We start from the raw sequence: 24,392 nt of genomic DNA, 5'->3' as shown, positions 1-24,392 counted from the left end.
ATTTTAGTTATTACCAGTAAGCAAAGGCTAGCAATTCTGGCGCTATATCACATTCCCCCTGTTCTTTTAACATGTATTAAATCTTTAATAGGTTTCCTCTTTTTGACACAAGGGCCCATATTTGGATCTCAGAACCATCAATTTGACCAAGTCTATTCCTTCCTGGATAAATTTGAGGAGCATGTTTAAAAGGCATGGTCCAAATGTTAACCCTAGGACCATTAGCACCAAGGGTCCTGCTAATCCAGTGAGCAGGAATGTTAGCCAGGGGTTTGGGGGAGGGTCTCGGGTGAAAGAAATGAAAGAGTCTCTGTTTGCAGTATATCCTGTTATAGTGGAGATAGTTTCACAACCCCAATGGGGGCAAAATAATTCATTTAAGTCTCCACAGTTCCATCTTTTTTTGTGGGGTGGATCCTGGGCACAGATATAACCCCATGGTCTGGAGTTGTCGCTCTGCCCCTAAACTGCCGCACCCAGCTATATCTCCACTTGTCCTGAAATTTAAGTGGGGGCCCAGGAGGGCACAGAGGTCCAGGGAGAAGGTAATGGGGGTCTCCGGAGTGTACTCCAGGGTTAGGTTGACTAGGGTGGATCCCTTTCTGGTTAAGGAACTAACATATGCTCCAGTGGAGCCCTCGGTGATGACCCATCGATAGTAGGTGGGTGCCAAGGAGGGTCCCTTTCGGAGGGTGGTTGCAGGAATCAGGGAGATTAGGATGATGACTGAGAACGGCGCAATAGTCTTAGCTTTAGGGGGTCCGTTGAGGATGGAACCGCTTCCCATCCTGCATCCGGGGGGGCAGTCTTGACCTGTGAGTGGTGAATCCAGGCAGTCAGTCCGTCCACCTTGATTGCCGTGGGGGTGACCAGGATTACAGTGTAGGGTCCTTTCCAGTGAGGAGTTAAGCCGGAGGCAGTGTCTCTCTTCACCAGGACTTCGTCCCCTGGCTGGAAGGGGTGAACCGGCTGGTCAGTGAAATCCACTGGGGTAGGTCGAGTTCCCCTGATGAGCGAGTGCACCTGGGACTGAACAGACTGGAGTGCCTGCAAGGACTTAAGGAGTGTATGGTTATGGACTCCAGCATGTATGGTGTCCACAAGTCTGGGGAGTAAGGGAGGGGGACTTCCAAACATAATTTCAAAAGGAGTAAAGCTTTTTTATAGGGAGTACATCGGGTACGGAGGAGAACAAAAGGAAGCAGGCTGACCCAGTTTTCACCGGTCTCTAGAATGAATTTTGTTAAAGTTATCTTTATGGTCCGGTTCATCTTTTCAAACTGCCCTGAACTCTGGGGGCGATAGGCACAGTGTAGTTTCCAGGAAACCTGTGCTGTAAATGCAGGGCCATTATCTGATCCCAGTGTCAGGGGCAAGCCAAACTGAGGAACCAGGTCCTGTAACAATTTTTTCGCTACTACCAGTGCAGTTTCTGACCTAGTAGGAAAAGCCTCGACCCATCCAGAGAAAGTGTTTACAAACACAATGACATACTTATAGCCACACTCTGGGGGCTTTATTTCAGTAAAATCTAATCCCCAGTGTTCCCCTGGGCTAATACCTTTAAGTCTTATCCCTGCCTGACTAGGCCTACTGCCTCCTGGATTTACCCTAGCACATACATTACAACGAGTAGTAGTTTTTCTAACAATCTTATATAAGTGTGGAATGTAATATCTAACCCTCAGCAGCTCAGTTAATTTTGTTTGCCCTAAGTGAGTGGCCTGATGTGTGTCCTTAATTAGAGCCCATACTAGAGCCTTGGGGTGCACAATTCTTGTGTCCAGTAGAATCCACCATCCTATGGAATCTTATCATCCCCCCTGTTCTTTAGCAAAGTTTTCTTCCTCAGGTGAGTACATAGGAGTAGGAGACAGGGTTGGGGCCGGCAGAGTCACAAGAAGGGTCAGAGGTTTTACTGGCCCCACGGCTGCTGGTCTGGCCTGTAGGTCAGCTGCCCTATTTCCCCTTGCCTCTGGTGAATCTCCCTTCCTTTGCAGTGCATCAATGCCACTGCCTTAGGCTTCCATATAGCTTCTAGTAGAGCTCGGATTTCCTCTTTGTTTTTGATGATTTTTCCCTTTGAGGTAAGCAACCCTCTTTCTTTATAAATGGCACCATGCACATGGGCCGTAGCAAAGGCATACCAGCTATCCATGTAGATGTTAACAATTTTTCCCTCCGCCCAGTCCAAGGCCTTTATTAAAGCTATAAGTTCAGCCTTTTGGGCTGAGGTTCCGTGTGGAAGAGCCTGGGCCCAGATAACCCACTCTAGAGTGACCACAGCTGACCCAGCGTACCTGACTCCGTCGACCATGAAACTGCTGCCATCTGTATACAGTACCTCCTCTGGGTTCTGCAGGGGGACATCGGTGAGATCCGGTCGCGCAGCGTAGAGGACATCTATTGTCTGTTGGCAGTCATGTATGGGTTCCTCTGGCTCGCTGTCAGGTAGCAGTGTGGCAGGGTTTAAAACTGTGGTTTTTGAAAATTTTATGCGGGGCTGGTCCAAAAGTAAGGCCTGGTATTGGACTATGCGGGCATTAGACATCCATTTTCCTGTAGCTCCACGGAGTAGCAACTCCACCATGTGGGGTGCCACTAAGTTCAACCCCTGCCCCAAGGTCAGTTTGTTCGCCTCCCTGACTAACAAGGCTGTAGCTACCACCAACCTCAAACAAGCTGGTCACCCAGAGACTACAGGATCAAGTCTTTTTGAAAGATAGGCAACTGGCCGGGACCAGGGTTCCAATGTCTGGGTGAGCACCCCCTTAGCAACTCCCTGTTTCTCATGCACAAACAACTGCAAAGGTTTAGAGATGTCTGGCAAGGCCAAGACTGGGGCTGCAGTCAGGGCAGTCTTGAGCTTGTCAAAAGCCTGTTGCTCCACCCCTGTCCATGTCAAGGCTGATTTCCTCCAGCGCAGGCATACAGGGGCTTGGGTATCTCAGCAAATCCCAAAATCCATAGCCTGCAGTACCCTACTGCCCCAAGGAATTCTCGAACTTGGCATTTTGTGGTGGGGTTGAGTATTTGCAGCACTGCTTGGACTCGGCTGGGTGCCAGTGCCCGGTTGCCCTTCTCTATAACGTAGCCCAGGTAAGTCACTTTTGGCTTGCAGAGTTGGGCCTTTTTAGCTGAGACCCGGTACCTCAAAGTCTGTAGGGTTTTTTTCAGTAATGACTGGGTGGTCTCTTTACAGGCCTCCTGGGTGTTTGTAGCCAAGAGGAAGTCATCTACGTATTGGAGTAGGGTACACTCTGGGAACTCAGCTCGGAAGGCAGCAAGGTCTTGGCTAAGTGCCTCATCAAACAGAGCGGGGGAGTTTTTGAACCCCTGAGGAAGTTTTGTCCAAGTGACTTGCCCGGAGACTCCAGTATCAGGGTTGGTCCATTCAAAAGCAAATATAGGCTGGCTAACAGGGGCTAGTGGGATGCAAAAGAATGCTTCCTTAAGATCCAAGACAGTGTAATGGTGGTGTTCTGGGTCCAAGAGACTTAGGAGGGTGTACGGATTTGGAACTGTAGGATGAACAGTTTCTACCCATTTATTCACCTCCCTCAAGTCCTGCACAGGCCGATAGTCCTGTGTGCCTGGTTTTAGCACGGGGAGCAAGGGGGTATTCCAGGGAGACTTACCGGTAGTGAGGATTCCTCTCTTCAAGAGTCTGGTGATGTGCGGAGCAATTCCTCACCTGGCTTCCTGGCTCATAGGGTATTGCTTCACCTGGCCTGGAGCTGCTGTTGCTAATAGCTTGACCATGACTGGGGTTTGGTGACTTGCCAACTCTGGGGGACTTGTTTCAGCCCATACTCCCGGCACAATCTCTTGAAATTTGCGGAGGAAGCCTGGTGCTGGTGGTTGATTCGCCTCTGAGGATAAAGCTTCTTGCAAGAAATACTCGTCTGACAGAACACAGGTGATAAGGATCTGCTGAGGTGGGCCTGTAGTTAAGGGAGGAGGAATTGAGAGGCACGCTTGACACCCGCTGAAAGAAATATTTGCTTGCAGTTTGTGGAGCAAGTCCCGTTCCAGGAGTGGATATGGACACTCAGGGATGACCAAGAATGAATGGGTGAGAGTGCCGTTTCCCAGATCAACGAATCAATTTGTGTTCCAGGGGCTAGTTGTGGTTTTTCCTGGAGTGCTGCTATTACTGCCTTAATAACTTTTTATCTTGCTTGGCCTCTAAGGTGTCTCTATTGTTAAAGACTTTTTGGGCAATTTTTAACAACTGAGTTAAATTTATTCTCTGGAACCTCTCTAATTTTTGCAATTTTCTTTTTATGTCTGGGGCAGACTGGGAAACAAAAGCCAGATTGATGGCCCGCTGATTCTCCGGGGCCTCAGGGTAATAGGTGTCCAGTAAGCACTCAAGGAAAGCAGCTAGCAACTCCTGTGGACCCTGAGTTACAGTTCCTACCTCAGAGAGTTTAGTGGGCTTGTGGGCCACTCCCCTAAACCCTTGTATAAGATACCGGTGAAAAGTGTTTAGAGCCTGGTGACCCTCGCAAGGTGTTGTGGTCCCATTGGGATCAGGTAGAGGGAAAAAAACTTTTTCCTCGTCCTGGACCTATGATGGCTTTCAGGGCTTCCTGTCTAATTTTGCCTTTTTCCTCTGTGGTGAACAGAATTCGTAATAATTGTTGGCAGTTGTTCCAAGTGGGGCGATGCATCTAGAGTACAGATTTTAAGATTCCTGTCAAAGCCTGGGGCTTCTCAGAGAACGGCGGATGTTGCGTTTCATTGTAAAACCTCGGCAATATCACCGCCTTAAATTCCCCAGCCTCCCAGCACTACCCCCTCCCAGGGAACTTTCCATCTGGGCTGGTACCTAACCCTCCCCCTTTTGCCATCTTAGCAGTTCTCCAGCACAACCCCCTCCCGGGAACTCTTAGCAGTTCCCCAGCACTTCCCTCCTGCACAGCCCCTCACACTGGATGCATCTCTGCCAGCTTGCAGGACATAGAAATCCCCTTTGCCATGCCATGAGTGCTGCCAATTTTGGGTTTAGCCTGGCAGCTTTCCCTTGCTCTTAAAGCTCGTGCCAGCACTTGGTGTTTTGGCCCTCTCTTTGATCTCTATCACCTTCCAGTTATATAAGTTACTTGACAAGAAGGGATGTGAACAAAGAATGGGTGACCCCGATTGTCTTCTGTTGGGAGTGCCTCTTGGAAAGGGAGGACTGCCAGTAGGTGCGGGGGCCTTGCTGTGGGTGTGCAGGGGGGGACAAGGTTTGGTTAATAGTACTGTCGAGGTTGGTGCTGAGGTGCTGGTTTAGAGGGCCTTGAGTAGGGTGGAAGTAATTCCTGATCCTCCACTGGGATGGGGAGAATGGCTGGCCCAGAAAGGACTTTATTTTGGCCCGGCTAATGTGACCTGAAGTCTAGCTTGTTTTTTTTTTTTTTTTTTTTTTTTTTTTTTTTTTTTTTTTTTTTGAGACGGAGTTTCACTCATGTTACCCTGGCTGGAGTGCAATGGCGTGATCTTGGCTCACCGCAACCTCCACCTCCGGGGTCAGGCAATTCTCCTGCCTCAGCCTCCTGAGTAGCTGGGATTACAGGCATGCACCACCATGCCCAGCTAATTTTTTGTTATTTTTTTTTTTAGTAGAGACGGGGTTTCACCATGTTGACCAGGATGGTCTCGATCTCTTGACCTTGTGATCCACCCGCCTCGGCCTCCCAAAGTGCTGGGATTACAGGCTTGAGCCACCGCGCCCGGCTAGACTGTTTTATGCAGCGCTTTAGCCATGGGGGAGGCCATTGGACTAAACCCAACCATTGGTAGATGTATGGAAACTGCCCAGGGTATCCAGGAGTTTCTGCAACCATTTTCCATACAGCCTGGGTAATTTTTGGGTCATACATCCCAGTATTTGACCACCTAATTCCAAAAGACGGCCATTCAAGTTCTCACAAAGAGCGGAGTTTTCCAGGGGTTAATTTCACCCCATGTTGGCCTGAGAACCCAACCTTCAAGTTGGCCGTCATGCATTGGAGGGGGATACAAGGCCCATGCATTGGAGGGGGATACAAGGCCGGGAGCTAGACGACCCCATTTGTGGGTTTTTTTTTTTTATGCCAAATTTTCCTGAAGAGAATTCACTAATTTAAAACTGATTTCCCTAATTTAAAACTGGCTTCACTGAGGATTTGAATGAACAACCTTGTAGTTGCAGGTCCCACACCTTAAGGACTGTGCTAACAAGTCACTTTTGTTACAAAAAGTTAGAAAGCTTTTCTTAAAACCAGATTCTGGTTGCAAATGCTGCACCCTGAGGCAGTGTGGCCTGCCTCAAAGCTGGGCGGGGCTGACTGCCGGCAGAGAAAGGAAAAAAAAAAAAAAAGATCTTAGTGACAGTTTAAAACTGAACTTGCTGGCGGTGAGTTCTCCGCCCCTGTGGCTTCTGGCCCCCTTCTGTCTTTCTCTCTCCTCTGTCTCCTTTCTTCTCTACTTTCTCTCTTTCTCTTCTGTCTCCTTTCTCTCCTCTCTTTCTCTTTCCTCTCTCCACTGTCTACTTTATCTCTCCTCTCTTTCTGTCCACTTTTTTTTCTTTCTCCCTTTTTTTCTCTTCGCCTTTTTTTTTCTATCTTTCCCTCCTTCTCTTTTCTCCTCTCCTCCCTTCCCTACTTTCTCTTTCTGTGGTAAAGCCAATTTTGGAAAGCCTCAAATTTAAAATTCGATCCTCTTTAAAGCAGGTTTTAGCAGGGCCTCTGCAGCCAGGCGGCCGCTCCCACCTTGGGGGCCTCTGAGGAGGCGCCCCCTGTTCTTTCCCAAAGCCCTGGAGTGCCACCGTGGAGGGTAAGCGACCTCTCGGCCGACATTCACCCGAAATTCCTCAGGGTCCTAAAAAAAACCCCGGAGGTAAATCTGGCCTGGGAACTAGTTCAAAGGAAGGGCCTGAGTCGGAGGACTGAGGAGTCATTGCAACTCTGACCTGGCAAGCCTCACGGAGACATCACTTGAGGCTTCTGGTAGCTGGTGCAGTGGGTATCAGCGTTCGCCTTCTGGTGGCTGTCATAGTGGGTGGCAGCCCTCTGGTAGCTGGTGCAGTGGGTACCAGTGTTCGCCTTCTGGTAGCTGGCATAGTGGGTGGCAGCATTCGGTTGTTTTCCGTAACCTCTGTGTGAGTGAGAGAGTGAGTGTGTATATATGTAGTCCCACGGCTGAAAGGCTACGGGGCTTGTGTGGGCCTTCACCCGCGGTTCCACTGGAGCGTCGTAGGGCATAACAGTGATTCGCCTCAGAGCTTCCACCTTGGACTTCCATCCTGAGGTGACCAGGCCCGGGGATTATACGGGTACACCTTAGCCAAGATGCCCCTGAAAATCCTTCCAAAAAAGTGGCTGGGCAGGCATCTGACTGATCTCCCATCTGGGGGGCACCCACCCTTTGTCTGTCACTCTTGTATGTGGTCCTGTCTCATCTGTAAATTTGTCAGTTTTATTACTCTTGCTAGCAGACATACACTGGTTCAGGCCATCTTCCCTTGAGGTAGGAGATATCTTACAGTGGTTGATGAACCACTGGATGCAGGGAAATTTTATTGATTACACCCCAGCAGAAATTACTTTTTTCTCTTTCTTTCTCATCATCATCTTCTTCTATCACTGAGGCCTCACTCTTTCTTCCTTTGCCATGTGGCAGATAGTCTTAACTCTAGTTGTCTTTAATCTCTTCCTTGTTTTGGTCATTGTGGCCTGTAAATTCTCCCAGCCACCTCCACCGGGAAAAGAGTACTTTTGCCCATGCTGGGTCAGATTCCATGTCGGGAAGGCCGTTGTGCCCTCGACACCTTGGAGGTAGCTTCTTTGAAGCTTGTGTGGAACAAAACCCTAGATCAGAGTTTACGGGTGCTCTTTCTCAGGCTGGGATGGAAAATAGGTAACTGCCTATTCTGTCAGGAAAGTGTCCAATGTTATGGGCAGTGCCCAACGGTGCATCACAGAAAGGCATATTGGCACTATCCTGGATGTTGGGAGGTAGGATGTCACCGCCCCAGTAAAAACTGACTGGCAGCACTTCTGCACACTCTACCGGGTGTGGTGGGTCCAAAACACACATCCGGTAGTCCTCTTAGTCCACCTGTTTGTCACTTCCCGACCTTTCTGAAGCAACTGGCCATTAAAAATTTATAAGGGGGAGGATTATGCCCGGGCAGCGCTAAACCTCCATAGTGCTTCTCAATTCCTCCTCCCTTAACTACAGGCCCACCTCAGCAGATCCTTATCACCTGTGTTCACATCCAAGAGATGACAGAATAATGAAAATGATATTTAATCACAATATTTCAGGAAGCTTCCCCTCTCTAATACCTTATCCTAACACCTATGCCTTAATATAAGACGAGTAGATTATATCTTCATTGCTCCACAATAAGGACTCTTTATGAAGAGTACTTAGAGAAGCCCAAAATTTATAGGAATGACAAAAAGCAGAAACACTAATGAAATGCAAAGTGTCTAGCACTAATGACTACAACAAACATTTAACAGAGTTCAGCACCTAGCCAGATTAACATTTAATCTGAAACTAAATACCTAATTATCTTATCTAATTTGCTATTGCTCACTACAAAATATCTGGGGTGTGTGTGTGTGTGTGTGTGTGTGTGTGTGTGTGTGTGTGTCTTGGGAGGTGTATACATGCCAAAGATGAGGGGGATAAAGAAACAAAAAACACATAAACGCAGGCTAAAGATGTAACACGAGCATCAAGACCAGACTCAGATACAGTTCATGTGAGAATTATTAGAGAATATAAAACAATTATGTATAGCATGTTAAGAGCTGTAATAGAAAAAAAGTAGATAACATGCTGAAATGTAACCAGATATATAAAAACACTTATGAAAGTATCATAAGAAAATTATGTCTCTAAAACAGTGTAATAAAAACAAAGTCTTTGATGGGGTCATCAGTAGACTAAACACAGCCAAAGGATGAGGCAGGGGACTTGATGATAGCTCAGTAGAAACTTCACAAGTTAAAATCAAAGAAAAGGTGCAAAGTATCTAAAAGCTGTGGAACAATTTCTGATTGTACAACAAAATTAATTGAAAAATAAGAAATAGAATAAACACATGAGTTATTTGATATGATAATGGCTGAAAACTTTCCAGAGTTCAGAACTGACATTCAAACTACATATCCCAGAAATTCAGAGAACTCTAAGTAGTATAAATAGAAACCAAACCAAACAAAACAAAATATAGACTACAACTATGCATATCATATACAAACTTCAGAAAACCAGAGAGAAAATATAAATAAGAAGTTAAAGAAATAAAAAACAAACACCTTACCTATAGAAGAACAAGTATCAGAATTATAGCAACTTTTTGTCTGAAACTATGCTAGAAGAGAGTGGAATAAAATATTTTAAATGTTGAAAGGAAACAAAGAAAAAACAACAAAAAGTGCCAACCAAGAATTGTATATCCATTTAAATGTTTTCTTCAAAAGTGCCGGAGAAATACTTACTCTCAAAGTATCAATATACTTGTTTAAGCCCTTTTGTGAATCTGCCAAAGCACACACTTTTTTCAGAACTGGATTCTTTGTGTCAGAATCCTACCTGTGATAAAATCAGGCATAGCTTTAACTCAGTGAAATTGTCAGGAATATTATGGGAATGATTAATGCAATGTGTAAAACATTGCTCCATGTTGATGAAAATTTTGGTTCCAATAAATATGGAACTGGGCTTCACAGGCATTCTCAGAACATTGTCTCATTATTCTGCCCACTTCTTGAGATACATACATTTTTATTTTATTTTATTTTTATTTTTGGTGCTCCTCTTTGCTTGTTCCATTTTGCTATTTTTCATAATTCTTTAACTTCTTCGAATATTTTAAATAACTTCTTAAGTACCAAATTTTACATCTTTGGTCATTTAACTTAAAAATTAGCAATATTTTCCACTACTGAAATATTTTAAAACTTGATTTTCCCGAAATTACCATGTTAGTATTTTCTCCTTGGTCCTAACTTCTTTCTGCCTATATTTCTTCATAGTATCTTCTTCCTTTGCTTACTATATTGATGTTAAAAATTTTCAAGGGTCTATATTTCACCTCTTTTTTATACTACATATCTCTATGTACTATGTCATACAGTCATAGACTCAACTAATACGTGTATTATCATGATTCTGAAATGCATATTTCAAATCTAAACCTCTATCATGAGGTAAAGGACAATATGTCCAAGGCAACTACAATAATAGATGTCATAAATTAAACAAAATATTAATAGAAGAAAAATAATGTTAAGTCCTAATGACACAAATCAGCAAATTGAGATAGGATGATGATATAGGTCCCAGCTTGAAAAACTTCAAGTAGGAGGAGGGTTGTCAGGTGCATAAATACCATATTACAAAACATGAAGTAAAATCAGAAATATATTTAGCATAATGGAGTATCATAGATTAAATGTCCATTAAGTTTGCCTTTTATTGCTCTCTGCTCTAGCAAAGCTGTCAACTTAGTTACCTATAAAAGGCCATAGACCTCTCATAAATCTGTATATAATATAAATTTATAGAAATTTTCCAAATTTTTGGATTGTGTGTTAAAAGATGGAGTAGAGTAAGCCACAAGGAAAGCCAAGAATAAGGAGCCTTTTTTACTGACTGGGCAAAAGAAAAATGGTTTATTAAATGTGAGTACCCCAAAACAAAAAGAAATCTTTTGTTTTCCAAATGTGTGCTTTATCTGAGAAATAAAGCACTTGTGTCAAAGAGGAAAGTTGTAGAGATCCTACTATGTTTCATGGACTGGAAAGGAAACTACCCCAAATTGTGGTACAATCCCAGGCCTAGAACCAGGAGAAGTTTTTGGTTGTTCTAGTTCATGTAGACATTTGAAATACAAACCCTGGTGTTGCAACCTTGATGTACAATATTTATGCAAGTGACCTAAAAAATTATACGAGCCTTAAGAACTATTAACTGAAAAACTCATGTATGAGCACACTATGTTGAGTGTAATACTGAGAAAGAAGACTCTTTAATGGTGTTTCTATCTTTTAAATCACAAAATTGATCTGTGCTGGCAGTTGGATCTACAAGATTTAGCTCTAGTGTAGCTCTGATTTGTTGGCCAAATGTATGAGGACCACATATAATAGCAATACTTGTGCCAGTAAGAAGCAATAGCTGCAGCACAAAGGTAATAGAATAATAGACAATAGAAATATTCTTTCTTTATCCTAAAAATGTGAAGCATTGTTTGGACTGTAAGTGTTCATAAGCAGAACTCCAGCCTTACAATAGGCTTTTTTTTTTCCTAAGTACATTTTATATGACAAATGGAGCCATTCATCTTAGATGTATATATAAAATTAAAGAAGCAGAACACGCATATGAATGGTGAATTCTGTTAGAGAAAGATTTACAGTAATTATGCCTGGCCGGACTTCGGAATAATTTATAGAATGTTTGCCAGTTTAACGTGGTGGTAAAGAGTATGCTGCTAAAGAGAAAGACAATTTGGACCAATGTGTTAAGGTCTGAAACAGCATGATATATTGAGGGAATTTGGAGTTTAGTTGTGGTAAGATGGATGCTTCAAAATAACAATAAATACATTTCTTCAAGCATCTATAGCACCAAAGCAGTTTCAAACAAGAAGTAGATCATTAATAAATACATAATGAATGAATGAATAAATGAGCACATAAATTAATGTAAAGTGGGGAGGGAAAATCAATCACGTAAAATAAGTAAGAAAATGTTAATTTATGAAGTTTTTTATATGCCATATTATTTTGCTTTTATCCTATAGTAAGAATTGTTGAGTTGTGATCAAGAAAGTGATTACATTATTTTCAAGTTTTCTGTGAAGGCAGTATGACAGAAGGAAAACTGTAGCAACAAATCACATAAATACTTTTTTTTTTTTTTTTGCCAATTGAGACTTTGATATATGTCTTATAAAGAAGCTAATTAGAGATAAAGTTTGTTTAAAAATGTAGAAATATCACAAAATATCAAAATCACATATCTTAAGGATCATCTTGTTACATATTTAAATTTCTTAAATCAAAATAAAATTTAAAATAATGCAATCACAACGTAAACTGTTTTAGTCTCATTTACTTCAACATTAATTTTCTCATCTTATCATCTCAATTACATTTCAATTGCAAATAGCTTTACCTTGATTTGTAATCAATATTATATTTATATTGTGATAACAAAAAATAGTGTTTCAATGACTAAATCACTTAATGCAATAAATTCACTACAAAAATTTATATAATTGCTGTGACCAAAACTTATTTGAACACACAGCTAAAGACAAAATTATCTTTGGTGATGAGCCCATTTTATTATAATGCTATGCATTTACAGAATTAATTACTTCTAATTAAGTGATGCTGATTAACGAATAAAATATGATACACACAGACCCACATATAATAAGCTTGGGTATGAATTTCTATGAATTCAAGTTTATCAAATATTTTTATGTAAATATTATTTAGTCAAGCTCTAATGCTTAGAATGTTGGCGTTAAAAAAACAACTTCAGTTTTATGGTCTAGTTTACTCACAAACAATGGGTTTCACTGACTTTAAAAGAGTTAAACATCTTAATTGTGATGTGATAAAAAACTATCATGATGAATGAAAGTTGCATGAACACATGTGAATAGTGATTACTCTGCAGAGCTCCTTAGCATCAGAAGTGGGCATTTATGTTCAATGCACAGATGAATTATCATAGAAGATTAATCCAAAAATTAATTTGTATGTTCAGTAAAAATAATATGGCAATATTATTTTTATCCCCATTTTATGCATGAAGTAAAGGTATCTCAAAGACACTGAGTAATTTTTATGGTGCTTTCATAGTTGTATATCATATGATTAATAGCAGGGATTTGATTTTAACTTAAGTGGTTAGTGTGTCACATCCTATTGAGAACACCTCCCTTGATCTCTAACTTCTAAATTAGTGCCAGTAATTTTATTTCTTGGTGTGATTTACTTTTCAAAATAAAAAACAAGGTTTCATTTTGCTATATTCTACTTATAGTAAACTTGAGAACACATGCTTTCAAAGTAAATAATTTTAATTCAATTTTCACACTTGATCTTAGCCAAAAGGCCGAGAAGCGATAATTCAATTTTCATAGAAACAAAATTAATTAGAGGAGGAAACAAAAAAAAACTAGCTCATTTTGATCAAAATGTAGTAATCCTATAAAACTGCTTAATTCCAGAAAGCTGTGGTCAGCTTGCTAGCAATTTCTTTTTTTTCTTTTTTTCTTTTTTTTTTTGAGATGGAGTCTCACCCCATCACCCAGGCTGGAGTGCAATGGCATGATCTCAGCTCACTGCAACCTCCACCTCCCAGGTTCAAGCAATTCTCCTACCTCAGCCCGTGGAGTAGCTGGGATTACAGGCATGTGCCACTATGCTGGGCTAATTTTTTGCATCTTTTAGTAGAGGTAGGGTTTCACCATGTTTGCCAGGCTGGTCTCTAATTCCTGACCTCTTGATCTGCCTGCCTCAGCCTCCCAAAGTGCTGGGATTACGTGGGTGAGCCACCACGCCTGGCCCACTAGTAATTTCTTAAGGTCATTAACATTCCTTTTTGTCTTGGACTTTGAAATATATAAAAAATATTTAGGTTTACACACAACAATGCAGTTATTCAAATATGTGTAAAATCTAAATTTTCTAATTTGTATATGTTAATTACATACTTCAGAGTAACAATTTTCGGTATTTCAGACTTATGATTTTATAAGTTCGAGTCACATTATTTTTACCATAAGCATTCGTGCCAATATCTTTGATCATTATGTTATGCCTGTGAAACTTAATGCAATTTAAATTGAGACAATTTGTTTAAAACTCCAAATAATGTGAACAAACTATTAAAAATTGAGTTTTAAAATATCAACTAGTAAATATTTTATCTTGGTACAAATAATATCAAAAAGAAATATTTTTATTAATTGTTTTAAATGCTAGAAAAATGTATTAAAATATTTTTCTGAATTAATCTGTATTTATAATAAATCTGTTTCTCAAATGGAAGAGGATACTTCCAGAAAGTAATGACTTAGATATTTCTTGTTCTTTGCTACTTGAAATATCTTTTGGAAAGTTTTTATCAAATTCCATTAAAAACAAAAGAAAGGGTAGGAATTTTAATGAAAACGTGTAGAATTTACAGTTCAATATTTTTTAAAGCATTGGGATTTTTTTACTATAAAATATGACTTTTCTTATTTCTCTTCCTTCATACCTTCCAACTGATTTCAATAGTTTTCTCCAGAGATGTATCTCTAGTATACTTTCTATATTTTTAGAAACATTAATTTTCCTCCCTTATAACTTAAATTCATTTCCTTTTAAGTTTCATTTTCTATTTTTTGTTGAAAATTAACCACACTTTTATATGCTGGTTTTTAAATTCTAACACCTTGCCTATCTCTTTTGATAATTCTAATAGTAAATCAAGTAATAGATATTTTTTGTTTTTTCTTTGTGTGTGTATTGATATGTATGTGTAAGGCTGTTTCTATCAAAACACACTTCCCTAATTGTTACATCTCTCTACACTTAAGTTGTATACTATTCTATTTTATTGCAGTGGACAGAGACTTCAAAAATTTTAAATAGTAATTTTTAGTAACCTTATTTTGTTACTGATTATTTTCATGTTTTTTTTTTTAATTGAGCCCTCTAGGTTTTGTACTTGCTAATATTTTTTCAAAGTAAGCAAGTTTTCTTCAATCTTTGTGTTTTTACTCCATGAAAAGTTTTTGAATTTTCTAAGATATTTTTGTACCCCTTGAAATAATCATTTATATGTATCTTTCAATCAGTTAATATGATAAATCAGTTAATAGGATAACTAATGTTGAAATGGCCTCAAATTTCTGAAATAAACTCAATGTGGTAATGGTTTATCAACTTCATTTGTGGAATGAGGTAGTTAATATTTCATTAGCATTTTCTCTTCTGCATTAAATAAAGTTTGAAACACATTTTTGTTTTTAATTTTGTCCTTATCCGGTCTCGATATTTAATTAATGCTAAAGTCATAAAATAATTTGAATAGTAATTATTCTTTATCTCATATCTTAATTACTATAAAATGAAAATAATCTGTGTTTAGATTATCTAGTAAAATTAATCTCCATATCTATGTGGGCAGCTGTTGTTATTGGTAGATACTTAATTAGTCATTCAAAATTCAATAATAATAGTACCATTTAGTTTTCTGTTATACAATTTTGTCATTTATATGTTTCCAGGAAATTGCAAATTAGCCAATTTTACTAAAATAATTTACAAATGCTTTTTAAAAAATCCTTACTCTTCTAGGTGTTAGAAGAGTGAGAATTATGGTGTTAGTCTTATGTTTAAATCTTTAATCCATCTGAAGTTAATTTTTGCATAAGGTGTAAGGAAGGGATCCAGTTTCAGCTTTCTCCATATGGCTAGCCAGTTTTCCCAACACCATTGATGCAATAGGGAATCCTTTCCCCATTGCCACACACTGGGGCCCATCAGGTGGTGGGAGGATAGGGGAAGGATAGCTGAGGGTGAGGGTTAGGGGAGGGATAGTGTTAGGAGAAATACCTAATGTAGATGACAGGGTGATGGATGCAGCAAACCACCATGGCATGTGCACAACTATGTAACAAACCTGGACATTCTGCACATGTACCCCAGAATTTAAAGTATAATAAAAAAAATTGTATTCTATATTTTTAGTGCCTCTGGATACACTGATGTAATCTTATACATTAATATATCTATATAACTTATAGATATTATTTTTATAATTATTTATGTGTACCTTTTAAATTTATTACTTCAGCCAGATGTGTATTTTTTATTATTATTTTATACAGAAAATTATTTGTTACATTCTTTTTTTGTTTTTTGTTGTTTTTTTTGTTGTTGTTGTTGTTGTTTTTTGAGACAGAGTTTCACTCATGTTACCCAGGCTGGAGTGCAATGGTGCGATCTCGGCTCACCGCAACCTCCGCCTCCTGGGTTCAGGCAATTCTCCTGCCTCAGCCTCCTGAGTAGCTGGGACTACAGGCACGCACCACCATGCCCAGCTAATTTTTTGTATTTTTAATAGAGACGGGGTTTCACCATGTTGACCAGGATGGTCTCGATCTCTTGACCTCGTGATCCACACGCCTCGGCCTCCCAAAGTGCTGGGATTACAGGCTTGAGCCACCGCGCCCGGCCTGTTACATTCTTTTATTAGGGTTCTCCAGAGAAACAGAACCCATAGGATGTATATAGATATAGGTAAAGATATAGGCATAGGTATAGATATAGATTTATTATAAGGAATTAGCTCATGAAATTATAAAGGCTTCTAAATCCTCAGATATGCAGTTGGTAAATGGAAGACTCAAAAAACTCGCTAGTGTAGTTCTAGTCCAAAGGCCAGAAAAACAAACAAAAGAAGAAAAACAATGTCTCAGCTCAAAGACAGTGAACAGGTGGAATTCCCTTTTTCTCACAGGAGGACCAGATTTTTTTTTATTCAGACCTTCAACTAATGATGCCCACTCAAATTAGGGAGTGAAGGAATATATTCTCTCCTCAGGTCCACAAGGGGTCATGGTTTCAAAGGCAAGAACTTTCCAGAGACATGCCCCACCTGCCTTCTTTCACGTCTCCATCCAGGAGCTTAGAGGTCTTTGTTTAACTTTCGTGTGCAGGAAGATAGACTGCCCAGGTGAGCTCCCTTTGTCTAGTAAGCCCATGAAAAGCTATGGGAGGACTCTGGGCCAAACAACAAATCAAATGTCAGAATCAAAGATCAATCACTCTAGTGGAAGTTTAAAGGAATTCCTTTCATAGGACAGAAAACTTGAATGGGGATAGAATAACACCTAGGTTAAAAGTCCCATTCTCCCACATCTGTGCAGACTCCATTTCTGGGACTCTCACAGCAGTGTGGGAGCTTGCTATCTGTGTCTTTCTCCTTTTTCTCTCCCTCTGCCTAAATAAATCACTTTCTGTGAAACTCTTTAGGGTCCAATATTTACTTAAACCAGCTCACCGCACCTAGTGGGGTCCTCTCTCCGATTCTTGGGTGAGTGAGGAACCAAGGAACTGGAAGTACACATCCTATCGGGAGCAAACTGAGCCCATCGTCAGCAATTTGGTCAGAGAAGGACAATCTATTTTACAGTCTGCCAATTCAAATGTTAATCTCATCCAGAAACACCTCACAGACATATCCAGAGCAATGTTTGACCAAATGTCTGGGTACATTATCACCCAGTCAAGGTGACCCACGAAATTAACCATCATGGCTCCATTTTTTTTTCTAATTTCTTAATTTCTGTACTACATTTGCTAACTATGCTCTACTTTCTTTGGCTTTGTTTTTCTAATTATTTTTATGTTGGATGGTTAACATTTAAAACATTTTTTTTCCTTTCTAGTTAATTATTTATTACTAAAATTGCTACTTAATATTGCTCTTTCAGATTCTGAGATGAATTACTTTTTTTGAAATTTGTGTTATATATTGTTTATCTGTTGCTAAAATAGTACTGAATATAAAAAAAGGAAAATACCTCAGTGGCATAGAACAATAAATGTTAATTCATCATGTATCTCTGGGACCACTGAGGAAGCTCAGTAATTTCAGTTGAGCTGATTCAGTTCAGCTGGTTGGCTATGTTAAAATCTGTGAATCAAGCATGGCATAGATCTTCATTGTGGTTTGAATTCCGGTCTGCTGAAAATATATTTATCCTGGGGCCTTGAATAAGAAAGGGGTACTGGCTAGGGGAATATCTTCTCATGATAATGGGAGGAAGTTTAACAGGCAACCCCAACTTCCTGAATTCATTAAACAATCTTAGCATAAATACAAAGTATGAGCTATACACCCTGCTCAAAACATGACATGATTGACATTTGTGACATTACGTTTAGGTCCCAATGTTTATTGGAAGTCTACAGGCATAGGGCATAGATGACAGTTTTATAACCAATCCATTTTTTAAGATATAGATTATGATAGTTTGATAGGTACCTAATATTATTTTTATTTCTTTTAGAGTCAGGATGAGTTGAAATCTGAAAGAGCAAAAACATAATTTATTTGTACAAGGTTTATGTGAATTAATCTAAATTAATCTCCATTTTTCTGACTAGAAACTAATACACAGAGAGATTACTTGCCCATTCCCCAAAATAGAAAATTGTAAAGCTAAAATTATAACACCAGCCCTGCTCTGCAGTTTTATCCTCTACACTCTGCTACGTTTCTCATATAAATCTTTGTCTGGAAGAGTGACATTAACATTTGCTCTTGTCCTCTCTTCCTTTTAAAATTTTTCTAAATTTACACACTAAAAAATAACTGTAATTCTCTCTATGTCTCAACATTGCTCTCTCTTTTGTAATAAAATTGCCAAATTATGTTTCAACGTTTAGGAAAAGAAAAATTTGACAGCTATCTCACCATGAACTTTTTTTTCTCAGCTTGGAGAAAAATTATAAATAATTGACAAAATGGCATTTTTAAGGACAGAGAATCTGTTACATGATACCCTTTTCTGTTGTTGATTATGTTTAATAGCTGAAATTGTAAAACACAACGTGAAGTACGGACTGATAGCTTAAACAAGCTTAAAAACAGCAAATTAATAATGGAATATTCTAATGTCCTGTTTCCTTTCAATGAATCTCATTTGCAATATTTTAAGACAATTCTGAATACATCTACTACTTACATCAAATCACTAACTTTTTACAACTTTCATTTTTAAATTTCTCATTATCATTTTTCTGTTTTTTGAAATGGTACTTGCCAATGCTGAGTTGAGATATTTTCAATCTTCATATGTATAAATTCTTACAAAGATAAGAAATACCAATTATATGTACATTTATGTATATACACATGTACACACACAATGATTCAAGCATTCATTAGGCACTTATACTCACATGGTCATTTTAATAGGCCCAAATAATTTATAGACTATTAAAGTAATATTAAATATTTGCCATCTAAATTTGGCCTATTAAGGAGGAGATTTAAAAAATTAGGTAACTCTTTTAAGCTAATTAAAAATCTTAGAATGTTTTACACGCGGTTTCTCCATCATAATCTATACATAATTACCTTCATCTATTTTACAGCAATTACACACCCTACATAGTATTTTTTATACATTAAAAATCATGTCTAGCTTTTTTTTTTTTCAAGATGGCAGACTGGAGGGAGTGTTAGCATGCCTCTCCCACTTAGAAAGATAAAATAGTATATAAAGGTTCACACCATGAACTTTTTTCCAAGAAGCAATGCAGGAACTTAAGAGGAAAATAGAAAGAAATGACAGACCCTTTGAAAGAAGCAGCAGGCTGCAGCCTACACTGTACACCAGGAAAAAACTTTAGTCCCTAGAGTGTGAGAGACTGCCTCCAGGATATACACCCCCATCAGGAACCTGACAATCCAGCCTGCAGGGAAAGGCCTTAAGCTTTCTCAGCACTGGAAGTGATATACAGAGTGGTGGGGAATATAAAGTAGGAGCAACAACACACATTACCAGTCTGTAGCGCCAGACTGAAGGAAGTCATTCCTGATTTCACATCACAGAAGACCTAGCAGAAGTCTACCAACTAACTTAGGCAGTAGTCACAGGTTGAGAGAAGCTCCAAACTGAAATTTCTAATATAATTTCAAGCGGGATGAACTCCCTTGGCCAGAACTGGAGGATAAGTAGGAAGTGTGCTGCAGCCAGGGGTGCAGGAGCTGGGTCCCCTGGGTTTGCAGGTTGACTGGGAAGGACATGGCCTAAAAGCTATGGTTTCTGCCTCTGCAGGAAAGGCCTATGGCCTGGGGCAGTTTTGAGCTCTGAGTGTTCACTGCCTGGAATTTAGCTAGCTATTGCTAGTTAACTACTGTGGTGGGGGAGACCTGAAAAACCAACTTTCATAAATGAAGGAGAAATAGAATGATTTTCATAAAAACAAATACTGAGGGAATTTGTCACCACCAGACTAGTGTATAAGAAATGCTGCTAAAAAACAGTGCCAAATTTTGAAACAAAAAGTTGATATATACCAGAATAGAATCCCTTGAAAGCATAAAACTCATATGTAACAATTAACAAAATTGGCTGGAACAGTGCCTCAAATCTCAGTATTAACATTGGATGTAAAATTTAAAAATCAAGTCTAGGAATAATAATAACCATTGCAACAGTAGCAACATAAACTTAATAGTGATCTAGAGGTATATGGTTTATATAACCCATGGTATTGGCTATCTAATTTAATGTGTACCATATTTATGTTAGAAAGGAATTATCATAATTTGATCAAATAACAAAAATATCAGATTGGGATTTTATTATCTTTAATTTTTGTGGGTACATATGACAGATTGGGCTTTATGTCTTTAGACAACAAATTTAATATTATTTTAATTATACTTTACTTGCTTATCTTCTCATAAAAATATTAATGATAATGAATTAAAGTATAAAATTTATTAACTATAAATGCAGAACCTCTTCCTTTCCCTGAAAAATACATATGCTAATTTGGCTAAATAAGAAAGTACTGAAAGAGCACTATAAAATGAATTTCTAATATGACAAACCTGAAAGCTTAGAAAAGGCAGATCTCTTTTACACCTTTAAACCATAAACATAAAAAGCATCTGGAAATTGAATTTTCACAGTAGGGGCTGGAAAGGAAAAGTAAGAACATAACAATATAGTACTTAACCTGGGAAAAGATATATTTATGATGAGTATCAAACCTTGTATTCACAAGTTGGTAAAGAGTCTTGATTAAACATCATATGTATAACACAAGAAAGATAAAATAAGGCAAAGCTAATGTTTTCCAAGTACTCATTTCTTTTCTGATATTCACCTAAAAATAAGGTCTTTTATTGTTGCTGTGTTATAGTCTGTTTACAAATTAGGTAATACATTTTTCTTAAAATCACACACATGAGATTGTTTGTTTTTTACTGATTTGAGTTCAGTGTAGATTCTGGATATTAGTCTTTTGTCAGATGTACAGATTGTGAAGATTTTCTCCCACTCTGTGGGTTGTCTGTTTACTCTGCTGACTGTTCCTTTTGCCATGCAAAAGATCTTTAGTTTAATTAGGTCATAGCTATTTATCTTTGTTTTTCTTGCATTTGCTCTTGGGTTCTTGGTCATGAAATCCTTGCCTAAACCAATGCCTAAAAGGCTTTTTCTGTTATCTTCTAAAATTTTTATAGTATCATGTCTTATATTTAAGTCCTTAATCCATCTCAAGTTGATTTTTTGTATAAGGTGGAAGATGAGGGGTTCTCTATTCTGTTCCATTGGTCTATGTGCCTATTTTTGTACCAGTACCATGCTGTTTTAGTGACTATGGCCTTATAATATAGTTTGAAATCAGGCAGTGTGATGCCTCCAGATTTTTTCTTTTTGCTTTGTCTTGCTTTGGCTATGTGGGTCTTTTTTGTTTCCATATAAATTTTAGAATAGTTTTTGCTAATTTTGTGAGGAATTATGGTGGTATTATCAAAAAGTGGGCTAAAGACATTAATAAACAGTTCTCAAAAGAAGATATACAAATGGTCAACAAACATATGAAAAAAATGCTCAGCATCACTAACGATTAGGGAAATGCAAATCAAAACCACAATGTGATACTACCTCTCTCCTGCAAGAATGACCATAATCAAAAAATCCCAAAACAGTAGATGTTAGTGTGGATGCAGTGAACAGGGAGCACTTCTACACTGCTGGTGGGAATGTAAACTAGTACAGCCACTATGGAAAATGGTGTGAAGATTGCTTAAGAACTAAAAGTAGGACTACCATTTGACCCAGAAATCCCACTACTGGGTATCTACCCAGAGAAAAAGAAGTCATTACTCAAAAAAGTTAATTGCACACACATGTTTATACCAGCACAATTTACAATTACAAAACCGTGCAACCAACCCAAATGCCCATCAATCAACAAGTGGATAAAGAAACTGTGCTATACAGTATATATGCAATGGAATACTATACAGCCATAAAAATGAATGAATTAACAGCATTTGCAGTGACCTGGATGAGATTGGAGACTATTATTCTAAGTGAAATAACTCAGGAATGGAAAGCAAACATTGTATGTTCTCACTGATATGTGGGAACTAAGCTATGAGGACACAAAGGCATACAATGGACTTTGGAGACTTGGGGAGAACAGTGGGAGGGGGTCGAGAAATAAAAGACTACAAATATGGTGCAGTGTATACTTCTTGAATGATGGGTGCATGAAAATCTCACAGATCACCACTAAAAATCTTATTCATGTAACCAAATACTACCTGTACCCCAATAACTTATGGAAAAAAATCACACACATAAAAAAGTCTTTTAATAATTGCCAGAAGAAATGGTTACCATTCAGTAACCATTTTATATAAAAAATTTAATGATAATCTTTTATTATTAGTTCTGTTGGTACTATTGACTATAATGGGTAAATGTAAACATAACATTAAGTACTAAAAATACACAAAATGCTGAAAACATACAGATTTACTAATGTCAAAAACTAATTATTTAAAGAAAAATGAGAAAGTTACATATTCAATGTGAAATAAAAGAAATAGGTTGTTGTCTCAGAGCTTTTGGACAGTAATCTTCTAAATGATAACAGTATTCTGTTTCTTTAAGTAGGGTTACCCAAGTATGTTCACATTGTGAAAATTTAATTGTAACGTCACTTTTTCTGTTTCTATATTTTAATTCAATACCAATATTGTAATGAAATATAAGAAATAAAATATGAGAAAAACTGCAAAAGAATTATAAAGAAATTCTAGAAGATTGCTTTCACATAAATACAACAATTCTGAAAGCATATAAGGAAACATTTCTCTGAATTCTTAGGCTTTAGATGGGCTGGATAATATATTATATGCTTTTTTGCTATTTGGATATATTACAAAGTGTATATTATACTTAAATTTTTTTAAATACCAACTTTAAGTATCTTCTCTTTATATGCCAAAATAGAATTAATTGATTTAAAATTATAAAAAAGCTTACTTTACCAATGACTAGGTATAATTGATGCTATTGATTAGTGTATAATTAAGTACATACTCAAACACACACACAAGGATACAAACACACACACATTGTAACTTAATATGTTTGTATTCAAAGTCATTGTGACTGAACCCAATTCTAGAAGAATAGATTATGCCCCAAATACTGTTTAATTTAATAGCTTCCATATATATTTTTTTGAAACCAAATGAGCTATGAGAGGTCTTTGTTTTGTTTTCTTTTTTTAATGTATGTTAGCTATGTTTAAACATAAAGAGTTACTGCTAGCCAGGTAGATTGACAGAGTATACACATTGTCATGTTATTTTCAGGATTTTCTGATTGCATATTTTAGGACATTAGTATTGCAAATGAAAGGTGCAAATTTGCTGACCAATCAAATTTAGATATAATTGAAAATATTAGTATAATATCCTGCTACAATTTGCAGAGTATATACAATATTACATTACCTTATTCTTGTGACAAATTCAGCAACAACAAATTAAAATTACAATGTAGTTATAATATACAGTTGAGATTTTATAATTTTGTAATAAAAATACAAACAATTCAACACAAAATTAAATTTACAATAGTACTATAAAGTGCAGAATGTTTCAATTTTACATTTGCAGTATTGTGAGTTATTTTTTCCTATTCTCATGGACAATAATTCACACAAAGATAGAAAGAAAGCCTGAAATTGTTTTTTAGTCATTTTTTTCCTCAAGTTCACTACAATATTACCGCAAACTTAAACTCTCCTTGCTTTATAAGATGTAAACTCTAAACAGGACAGAAATTCAACCTTGACATAAACTCACAACACACATTCAGAAAGTGAAATATCAACATTATATTTACAAAGCATTAAAATTTACATAATTTTAACATTTGTTTAAAGGCACATTGTCCTTTAGCTATAGCTAGAACAAAAATAAAACTTTATATTTTCCACTCATAAATTCAGTTACAAACAATTTTACTAAGGGTTTTTTTATACTTTACAATTATTGAAATCTCTTATATTGTCTTTCAAACTGACCTTATTTCAAAATGATCTCTATGCCATTTTTCTATAGTTTACCAATAGCACATTATGAAGCAATATATCCTTCATAGGAAAATTTTTGGTATCACTCAAATCAACCCTGTTGCTTTTTGTCATTTTTATTAGTATTAAAATACAGAGGGTAGGCCGGGCGCGGTGGCTCAAGCCTGTAATCCCAGCACTTTGGGAGGCCGAGGCAGGTGGATCACGAGGTCAAGAGATCGAGACCATCCTGGTCAACATGGTGAA

This window comes from Cebus imitator, unplaced genomic scaffold (assembly GCF_001604975.1).
Source record: "Cebus imitator isolate Cc_AM_T3 unplaced genomic scaffold, Cebus_imitator-1.0 Scaffold69, whole genome shotgun sequence".
NCBI lineage: Eukaryota > Metazoa > Chordata > Mammalia > Primates > Cebidae > Cebus > Cebus imitator.
The sequence above is the reverse complement of the archived record's forward strand: the minus strand, read 5'-3'. Positions refer to the sequence as shown.